The sequence below is a fragment of the Macrotis lagotis genome, chromosome 1, assembly GCF_037893015.1.
Source record: "Macrotis lagotis isolate mMagLag1 chromosome 1, bilby.v1.9.chrom.fasta, whole genome shotgun sequence".
NCBI classification, from domain to species: domain Eukaryota; kingdom Metazoa; phylum Chordata; class Mammalia; order Peramelemorphia; family Peramelidae; genus Macrotis; species Macrotis lagotis.
The window spans coordinates 313,885,875-313,896,584 of record NC_133658.1 but is presented as its reverse complement, the minus strand read 5'-3'; the positions used below and the strand labels follow the sequence as shown (position 1 = coordinate 313,896,584).

General features: G+C 38.1%; 2 long non-coding RNA genes across 2 annotated transcripts; one reads left to right on the top strand and one right to left on the bottom strand.

The window, feature by feature from the left end:
* Window positions 1–4,273: 4,273 nt before the first annotated feature.
* LOC141517167 (uncharacterized) lies at window positions 4,274–7,400 on the bottom strand. The gene is made up of 3 exons (XR_012476804.1): window positions 7,251–7,400; window positions 5,094–5,161; window positions 4,274–4,394 (listed from the first exon to the last, which is right to left on the bottom strand). It is a non-coding gene; the product is annotated as an uncharacterized LOC141517167 (long non-coding RNA).
* Window positions 6,959–10,095, top strand: LOC141517160 (uncharacterized). The gene is made up of 4 exons (XR_012476803.1): window positions 6,959–7,143; window positions 8,209–8,482; window positions 9,665–9,828; window positions 9,948–10,095. It is a non-coding gene; the product is annotated as an uncharacterized LOC141517160 (long non-coding RNA).
* The last annotated feature ends 615 nt before the right edge of the window (window positions 10,096–10,710 follow it).

Sequence of the window (10,710 nt, the reverse complement as noted above, 5' to 3'; positions counted from 1 at the left end):
CTGTAACATGTTGTGAGTTCAAGAACTTCACTCATAGGGGCAGCAAAGGGTATGAATCTGAGTAATCAGGGAGGCAAGAGTCCCACAGAACACCCACATATCATCTAGCCAAATACTTTCAATGGATATTTTTTATAGCTTGGGTCTTTTCCCATCCTTCTACCTTCAGACACAAAGCATTCCCAAACCTGGAGCATTTATCTTTTACTTAAATGGAAATGTCCAATTGCCAAAATCACTTTAAAAAATTTAAAAATCAGATTTCTGACACAGCCCCCAGTTTAAGTGCATGCATTAGCTTGTTATTGTGCCATTTTATTCCAATAAACAGATCATCTTCCTTTTGCCCATCCTTCCTCCCTTCCTGATAGATATGGAATATCTGCAGTGAGCAAAGCCGGGGATTGATTGGATATTGATCAAAAATGAATTATGATTCTTTCAGGTAAAAAAGCTTTCCCATAAACATAATTTGTTAGATACTGAAAATCTGTGCCAGATCAGAGATACCCATCTTGGTATTTCTCAAGGAAATCTTCACTCCTGGGTATTAGTGTGGGGGAAAAAAGCAGATTTCTTATTTAGTGGTGTCAAGGTAGTATCTCTGTATTTACCTGAGATGGGAAAGGAATGAGAGTCGGGGAAGAGGGGAGGAGAGACAGAGGCACAGACATAGAGGCAGAGATACCAACAGACTGAGATAAACCTACAAAGAGAAATTCTTAGATAACATAGTTTTTTTTTTTTTTTCTTGATCGGTGAAAACAGAAAGAACTGAGCTAATAATGTCAACCTCATAAGGGGTGTTAGTCAATTTCAGAAAATTCAAATGATGCTTCTTAAAAATAGTGACTGTCTTTGATAAAATTTTCAGCCTCCTCTTTCTATGCCTTCTGTGTTCCTCTGCCTTACTCATCCTCCCTGTCTTCCAAGGAACCATTGCCACTCACTGCATCATCCCACCTGCTCAGAACCACCTTCACTCATCTTGCACCAGGCTTCAAAATAATCCTCCCAAACTCTTAGACTTCAGGAAAAGAAATTCTTTTGAATTAAGGACTCACATTTAACTACTAATTGTTGCAAAGTAATTAATTCTTTGGAGGAATAATTTCATAGAAATGATGTTATAATGGTGGAATTTCAGTCCTGGGAATTGACTGGCAGTGATGCTAAAGCAGTATTGTAGAACCTTCCCAACTATCTTCAAATCATACCCTGTAGTGGACCCCTGACTTGGGAAGAAACCAGAGAGCAGTTGAAGGAACCCTTTGGAGTTCACATGGCAGACCATTTTCTTCCTGACTCAATGAACTTCTCATACTCACAGACATCTAGCAACAAAGTACCTGACATGTATACATGGTGTTGATGACATGATCTCCTGCTCAAGGATAGAACTACATTATCTATGAAGATGAAAGTTTGCAGCTGCACCTGGGAAATCCAAGTACAGAAGAGCAAGTTGAGGCAAGACTTGTGATACTTCTTGGTAGTCTTCACAGTGAAGAAGATATCCCTGGACTCCAGCTTCTTGAGCATCTAGGCTATTTAACTGATGCAGTTGTTAGAGCCTGGAATCAGGAGGACCTCAGTTCAAATCTGACTGCAGACATGTGACCCTTACTAGCTGTGTGACCTTGGATGAGTCACTTAACCTGATTACCTCGCATCCAGGGCCATCTCTAGTCATCCTGATTCATATCTGGTCACTGAATTCAGATAGCTCCAGAGGAGAAAATGAGGTTGATGACTTAGCACAGTACCCCCTTTTTCAAATCCAATTTACCTGCTTGCCATGGCATCACCTCCCTTCTCTGAGAGTGAAGGACAAACATCAATAGTGAACTACCTCTTCTGTGGTAAGTTTACATCAATATCAAGTATCTAATTGGATATCTGGAACCCTGTGAAGATTTCTCTTTTCAGAAAAACCTATCTGTTCCAGAAAACTAAGGCTATAGACCTTCACCAACCAGCTGAGATGTCAGAATAAGCATTAGACAAGATTGCATCAAACTTTATTTATCCTAGGAACCTTGAGTTTCATATCTTTTATTAGGAAGATCATTAGCTCAAGTACAAATAGCTTTTCTCTCTAGGTCTTTCTGTTATCATTCCTGGGGAAAGAGAGAAAGCCAATGGAATAAGAACTCTATGCAAGTGCAGGTAGATTTATGGACATAAATGCTCATGGTCTTGGGTATTAGAGAAAGAAGAACTGAATATACCAGGTGCTTTGGGGGCATTCCAGTGTCTTCTATCAAGGCCAATAAAGGACATAAATAAAATGTATTGCAGTGTGATAGAGAATCAGTTACCCTGGATTTTGTGGATTTTGTTTCACAATCTGAACCCCTTCTTTTATTTCTATTGTGCTGACTTTATCACAAAGGAAAATCTATTATCTTGGATATCATTTGGTAACAGTCCTCTGGCATAAAGGAGTCCTTCCTGGAAAGATGTAGGGTTCCCCTTGTTGATTCTTGGGTTCACAGTATCATATTCCCCCTTTGTAGGTATGGCTATTAATAGATTAAGTTATTTTTTGAGTACCTAATTTTCATCCAAAGAATGGTCCAAGGTCTATTTGAGGCATTGGGAAAATAACCCCTAAAGAGTTTGCATTCTGAGAATAACATGTGAAACAGTGGATATCACTTCAATGCAAAATTTTATTGCAAGCACTATGGAAGACGGGGAACAGGAGATATGAGAGGAGAGGGATCTGATGTACAGGTATGCACATAACTATAGTGAATAATTCATGTAAGAATTACTCTGCATTGGGAAACACACAGACACAGGAAGGAGGGTGTACACAGGAATACACAGGAATACAGGAAGGTATATTCTCACTGGAGGGGAGAGTATGCTACAAGGTGCTTTTCTGAGAAAGGGGTTCTTATACTGTAATTATGAGTATAAGATGGAATTGATCAATTTGCCTATCAGGGGGTCAGGGCAAAATATTATTTTGGAGGCTTGTTATCAAGGAGTAAAACAAACTGGTAGTAGATATGTTCTATAAACTTCTAGCCTCTCCTAAGGGGAAACTGTCATGGTGATCTCAAGACCACCAGATCTGAACTTCTAGCAATATTTAATGAGGATGGTGGCATTTAAAAAGTTTGAGAGACATAATTTCTGGGCAATTTAATCATTTTACTAATAATGCCAGCATTTAAAAAAAAAATAAAGGTCATTTGGCTGCCTCTCTTTTAAACCAAAGGCAATCATAGCAGCAGACTCATGCCCATTGGAAGAGGGCTGTTCCCAAGAGTGGCAATATGATTGGTTAATAATTTATGAGAGAATGAATATTACAATGAGGGGCTGAACCTATTCAAATAAACACTAACTATGTCATTTACTTCTAAATTAGTCCCAGCCTTGGACAATCTATTCAAAGTATTTATCCCCCGCTCATGTCTGAGCAAAAGGGAATTTCACCTTAGATGAGAAGTCTGATCTAATTGAGTAAAGTAGCAATATGCAGAATGAGGAAAATGTTAATCCTATCTTCCATTAGCTCTGTCCTTGAGAGATTGGACAAGGAAAGAGGATAGGAATAAAAGTTGAGGTCTTCCTACTTTTAATAACTGACTGTTAATATTGAAAGAGAAATAAATAATCGACTCTCTCAGGATGAAATCAGATATTTGCAAAGCACTTAGCCCACTGCCTCTTACATAGCAGATGCTTCTTCCTTTTGCTTCCTTTTCCCTATTCACTACCACGCTAGCAGAAAAATACTACTTTGATTATCAGAAGACCTAGGCTCTAATTCACCCATTGCTACTTAGGAACATAGGATCATTCATTAAGAACTGAAAGGGACCTCAGAAGCCATCAAATGAAAGCCCCTTAGTTTGCAGATAAGGAAACTGAGGCTTATGGAGGTTAGATAACTTTGAAAAGACTATGTAAGTAGTAAGCCAGTTTGCTTCTCTAGACCTACCCTTCTCCTTTGTAAAATAAGGGGATTCAGACAAAAGATGTCTAAGGTACATCTAGCTCTAAGTCTGTGAATCCAAAAATTGGCAAAAAGCCTTGGTATTCTCCTTCCTCCTTCTATTTCTATTCAAAATTCAAGCCTAGTAATAGAGAGGTTATTATTGTCCCCTGGAGGGGTCATTCATTTGGGAGGAGGGAGGAAAGAGTGTGACAACAGACCTGCCGTTTAGGAAATTATGTTTCTATTGATCCTGAAGAATTAGGACATAAATTATTTTTCATTTTATTCAGCTGAATTTTTTTAAAGCACTGCACACAATATGTTAGAATAAAAAAGGAATAGGATCATTCTGCATTTCTCCTTCATTTCACATCCTTCCACGCCCACCAAGTAGACTGCTGTCCCAGACCCCAGCTCCTTCAAGAAGTTGAAGTCCCTGAGGAAGAAAAATGTCAGAATCCCCTCTGCAATCCCAGGTACCCTAGTCTCCCTAATGGCACCTTAAATACAACTGTCAGTCCGTTGTTGAACTCAGCTCACCTAGTTGCTTTTTCTCCCAAGGAAAGGGAGAAGGAGAGCAGGAAAGTGTAGGAAGGGTGGGCTCGGGGAGCCTGCAGCCAGCTCTGGGGAAAAGCTGTTCAGTCTCAGGGTGTAGCCCCAGGAGACTGGCACAGAGAGTTGGTTTTGGTCTCACTTCATTCATTGGGCTCCCCCAAGGCACTCAGGGAGTTAGCAACATGGGACAACTGAATTTTTCATGCTATTCCAAACGAGCCTATAAAAATTCAGCCCATTTGGCTTGCAGACAGAATCTTTGCTTTTAAAACCTTGAGTTATTTCTGTTATTCCTCCTCTTTGGGGCCGGAGTTATTTCAAAGGAGAAGGTATAAGAGGGAGTAGGGGGAGTGAACTGGTATTCATCTGTCAGCCTCATTTCCCTGTGGGTCTGTGACCATGGGGAACTTGGCTTAAACCCACATGCCATTTGTCAAGTTATTATTGAGTTTTTACCCCAAGGGGCCCTGTCCTCCCAGGCCTATTTTCCTTTGTATCTGTCTAAGAGGGATAGATCTGTACTGAGAGAATCGCAGGGTGCCAAATGAAAAATCCCTCTTATTTGCATTTTTATACATACCTATTCCCTATATGAGCAGACATCATCTTGAATCCTTTCTCCTAGTCAGAGATTGATACTTTCCCACTCTGGAACCAAGAACAGAGGCTTATCAGGATTTAATGGAAGAGAGACCATAGAGATCTACTCCAAAGACCTCATTTCACCAATGGAGAAACTGAGGACTTGAGATAGTCAAACTTCTTTTATTCTTGGCAATATGTCAGAATGTCAGATTATATCTATGGATTTTAGGAATGTAAGATATAATTTATTTATTCTTAGTGATACCTGAGAAAACATGGTTCTTTCCACAACATTCCCCACAAGATCATCCAACGTTTGCTTGCATATCCTCCTGGGACTGCTTTCATTGTTAAGAAATTTTTATCCCTTATATCAAGTTTTCCAACATTTAGTTTTCCATATGTGATCTTAGTCGAGTCACCTAACTTTTTTTTGCCACTCTGAGACTCCTAGTTCTCTTCTCTGAGGACGATAAAGATAGGTCTAAGCTATTTTTCCAAGTTAAAATACTTGAAGAAAATAATCACTTTTGATTATTCTCTAGATTTACAAATGCCAAATTCTTTTAACTGTTCAGCATACAATAGGATTTCCAAGTCCCTAACCATGCAGCTCATCTTTTGTGAACTTTCTCCAATGATATCTTCTCTCCCAATGTAACCTATGATGACATTTGTTTTCTTGCCTGCAATGTCATTCCACTGATTCTTATTAATTTTATAGGGGATGTTGGGACAACTAGGTGGTGCAGTGGATAGCGCATTGGCCTTGGATTCAGAAAGACCTGAGTTCAAATTCCACCTCAGACACTTAATAATTTCCTAGCTGTGTGATCTTGGAAAAGTCACTTAACTCAATTGCCTTGAAAAAAGCAAAAAAAATAATGGGGGGGTATTATTCCGAGTTATTTCAGCAAAGGACACTGACAGGTAGGAGAAGAACTAGGAGAAACAGTGTCCTAAAAACCTAGAGAAGAGAGAATATGCAGGAGGAAAGGACAACTGACAGCATTAAAAGCTCAAGAAAAGTTAAGAAGGATGAAAATTAAGAAAAAGACATTAATTTTGGCAATTAAGCGATCATTGGTAACTTTGCAAAGACTACTTTCAGTTGAAGGGAGAATTTTTAGTTTTTGAGAGATTCTTCCTTTAGGGTGATTCTCTAGCACTCTTAAGTTTGAGATATATCAGAATTTAGCCTATTATCAGACATGGAGAAAGTTCTGGAGATTTCCCAGATCTAGTTGTCCAAGAATGTAGCCTTCTAACTATGTAAGGAATTCCCAGGCAAACAGTTTTTTTTTTTTTTTGAGAGAAGAGGGTTTATAATTGAGAGATAAAATAGCTTCATCAAAGAGTTTAGCTATGAAAGGGAGAGAACTGCTAGTGATGGTGAATTGAAGTAAGGATTTTTGGTTTATTTTTAGGTTTGGGAAACTTGGGAATATATTATGGGAAAAAGAGGATAAAGAGAAATTTCAGATTGGTGATAGAAAGGGAATGATTGAGGGAACAATCTTCTGAAGAATACAAGATACAATGTGATCATTTGTGTATGTGTAGAGGGGTTTGTTTTCAATGAGAGAAAGATCATCCCTTTATTTGACCTAGGAATGAAAATGTGACTGAGGAAAATGTCTGAATGATATAAAGTGAGAAGAAGGGGAGAAAAGAGAGAGCTTGAAAAAGAGTCTTCATTTTGTGGGTCAAATGAACAAAGTTCTTATCCAAGAATGAAAAGGTTTGAAATAGCCACTATTGTGTGATGACAAATTGATTAGGGACGTAGAAAAAGAATGTCCTACTGAAATTAAGACCATATGAGAATTGTGAGAACTGGGACAGAAGAAGAACCAGTAGTAGTGTGACAGATGCCACCATTGGTCATGTTCCAGTGCTCATCTTGGTGGCAGTTGGTCAGCAGTTGTTGCTGGCGGTGATGAAAGAAGATTAAAAACTTCTCCTCAATGATTTCTACCCTCATGTACGACTGTAGGGACTGGACTCAAGCAGGTCTAATGGTTTGGGACACTACTATTCTCAAGGTGTGAGGGAAGATAGTGATCAAAGTGGGAGAAGTTTGTCTTTGACTGGAGCATATTACTTCTCATATGTCCCTCAGTGTCCTGCAGTTTCAACTAATCTGACTTACCTTCCCTGTAACTTGCAGTTGATTGTGGAGATCACGATTCTAATTCTTATGTCTCTCATTTTACTTTATGAGGTTGATTATTAAAACCCCTGATCAACTTGGTGAGCACTTGGAGGGGGAAGAAGGCTTTGTTGGAGCCGTTTGTTTGTATATGTCTATGGAAGATACTGGCAAGCCCTTTCATACCTTTGAGGAGAGGATGTTCAATGATGGACACCAAATTATTTGTGTTAGATAGTTTTGAGAAATGTTGGAAAACCCATCTCTTTGTTCTGTGAATTAATTGGTTGGTTGAGATTGTTTTGGAAAGAGACACTCTAGCTGATAGATATTTTTTGCCTTTAACAGAGTGGGGATTACGCTAGAATCCCGGGATAAATGTTGTCTATCTCTCCCCCTCCTTGGGAGTTATTAATAGTCACACACTTTTAACTTTAGCAGTTATAAAAAAAAGGAAAAAATATGCATAAATGCCCAAGGATGGCAAGATTTTGGTTAAAGATAAGTTATTATCTTGGACAATCATTTAAGACTGAGAGATAGTGGGAAAGGAATATATGGTTTTTAGCATGTGGTAGTCTCAGGAAAGGAAACTCATGGTCTCAGTGGTGAGAGAGATTCTAGATGCTAGAGGACTATTGAGTGTTTTTTTTTCCTTGAGGATTAACTTTCTAGTACCCTCAAGTTGGAGAGTATCAAAATCCAACCCTCTTCAGAAATGGAAAAGTTCCTGGGATTTGCTGGGAGTGTGATGCCAGAATCGAGCTTTCTAACCAGTGAAGAGAAAGCTCTATAGCTAGCCTTTTTTTTTGGGAGAAGAGGATCATGCACATGGTCCCCAATAGAAGAGAGAAAAGGGATGACAGAGGATCAAGACACTAGAATTTTTCACTCAGTTATTAACGTGAGTTATTTGGATAGTATAATACCAATTAAAACAAAACCATTTCCTATACAGGAAACTTTTATAAGGCATTTCTGCAAGTGAATAAACCTCCCTGGGGAGTCTCAACCATCAGAGAAGTTCCATTGGATGCCTGTCCATGTTTCTGAGGTGAAAGAGGATTGATTAGAATGAAAGTCTTGATAGGAGAGAAGAGTGCCTTGTTAGCAAACCCAAGTTTATTTTCTTTCCAAGAAAAGTTCAAACTTTTCCAGGTGGTGCTCTGAGTATAAGGGACTACATGTATGGAGAGACTTAACAGAGGAAAGGAAATTGATTCTATGTTACTGTAAGTACCATTTTTGCATTTTCTGTGGGGTGACATAAGGATTGTTAACACTTGCATTTTTACCTTTAGTGCTTGCATGGGATTTTGCAGACCTCTTTTCTCACATTTGTAGAGAGATAGACAAGAATTATATTTGAGTCATATAATGAGAATTTCTAAAATAAACTCTGGGTTGGGATAGTGTGATCTAAGAATAAACACAGGTGGGCATAATTATTCAAAAAGTCATGATTTTTTGCAACTCCCCATTGTTATTAATATCAAGTGAGGCATCAAATAATAAGAGGCATGCTTGCCAGAGGTATTTGTTGTTGTTATGGGTATTATATAATTTATTTTGGTGATATTCTCCAGTTGCCCTTATTTTCAGATGAAATTGCATTGATTTATCTCAAATCCTAGAATATTGTAGTCTCCTAAATTTTATCCATAATCACAATAAAAAAACTTATCCTTAACCCTAACCCTGCAAAAAGGAAAAAACAAGTGGATGAATACCTATTGTCTAGATTCTTATTTGAAATTGGAAAGATAGCCAATGAATCGGGAGATTGCATTAAGCTTGAGAAATTGTGCAACATTTTTAATGATATCAGATTTCTCTCTGAAACAAATCATATGAACCCATGAAATAAACAATCTAACAACTCAATTAAATTCAAGGATTGAAGTCAGAATGACCTGGTGATTTTATTATTTATGTGTGGATTGAAAGAGCAATACTCATTTGAAAAAATTCTCTATTTTATAATTCCCAGAAGGCATTATGTTTGACCACAGAAACTATAGTCATGTCATTGGGAAAAGATTCTGTTTGGAAAACAGTGCTCTATAAAGCAGAAGGTTTAAAATAACAGATATATGAGTCAAAATGGGACAATCACTAGAGCTTCAATGAAAATAGGAGTAAGAAGATAATGCACATGTAGCCATAGCAGCATGATATCCTCTTTCCCAGACTGTAGCTTTTTCTTGATGAACTGAGGCAAAGGACTACAATAATTAATAATTGTACCATTAGAATCATAGAGGATTTTTGTATGGATGGGTAACCTGGCTTTCAAAGTTCATTTGCCCAAGATTCTCCATATTATTGCAGATAGGTTATTCAATGCTTTGCCTTTTCATGAAGATTTGAATTGATGAGAAATTGAAGAAAGATATTTGTTTTCTGTCTTCTAGCTTTGAGAGAGAAGACATATGGTTGCAGATTCTCTTGGGGGAGAGGGCCCTGAAGGGAAGGAGACTCTGGAAAGAAACCAATATGCAGAGAAGCCTGCACCTCAATCATTTCTCTTTTCTTAATAGTTTACTCCACTAGAGGCTTTGGGGACTTTCTCTTTTGGGTAAGATCTGGGATTTCCTTTCTTAGCTGAGCTCTCTTACTACCAATAGAAGAGTTTATTCACTCTTTATATTGTCTGGTATATTCTCATCTAGCCCAGTACTTTTTGTCCCAATATAGCAGAAGGCCTTTAACTCCTGTTTCCCCTCCTGCATGAATCAAACTTGCCTCTGGAGAAGAATGAGTGGAAGAAACACTAGAGATGTCTACTTGTGCTTCCATATGAGATAAATGCAGCCATAACCTACATAAGCAAAAGCACACCCTCTATAGGTAATTATTTATGTTATTTTTAATTATTTAATTAAATGCTTTTTCTCTGAAATTTGCATGGCTTTTATATGATCTGTCATTAGAAATTGGGTTGAATTGGATGGGGTTTCAGCCCTGAATTCCATAAATAATTACCCCTGATTTTCCAGAAAGATCCTAGGAGATAATGGAGGGTATTATACAAACATTTTATGTGGTCAACAATGGCTATACAAAGCTTTAAAAATGATCCAGATACTGACTTCTAGTAACTCACATTCTATTATTTTGAGGATATGATATACCCAGGTAGCACACTGAGCCTAGAATCAGGAAGGGCTGGGTTCGAATCTAGCCTCAGACAATAGCTGTCTGATCTTGGGCAGACCACTTAATCCTGTTGCCTTAGTTTTCTCATCTGTGAAATGAGTTGGAGAAGGAAATGGCAAATCACTCCAGCATCTTTGCCAAGAAAAACACCAAATGGGGTCATGAAGGGTTAAAAATAACTGAAAAGACTGAACAAGATAAAGCAATAATGATATATCCACAGATAAATCCACAGCAGTATTTAATGAAGGAAACAAAGGAGAGGTCTAGTGATCTAGGAATATTGAAAGGATGGGATATT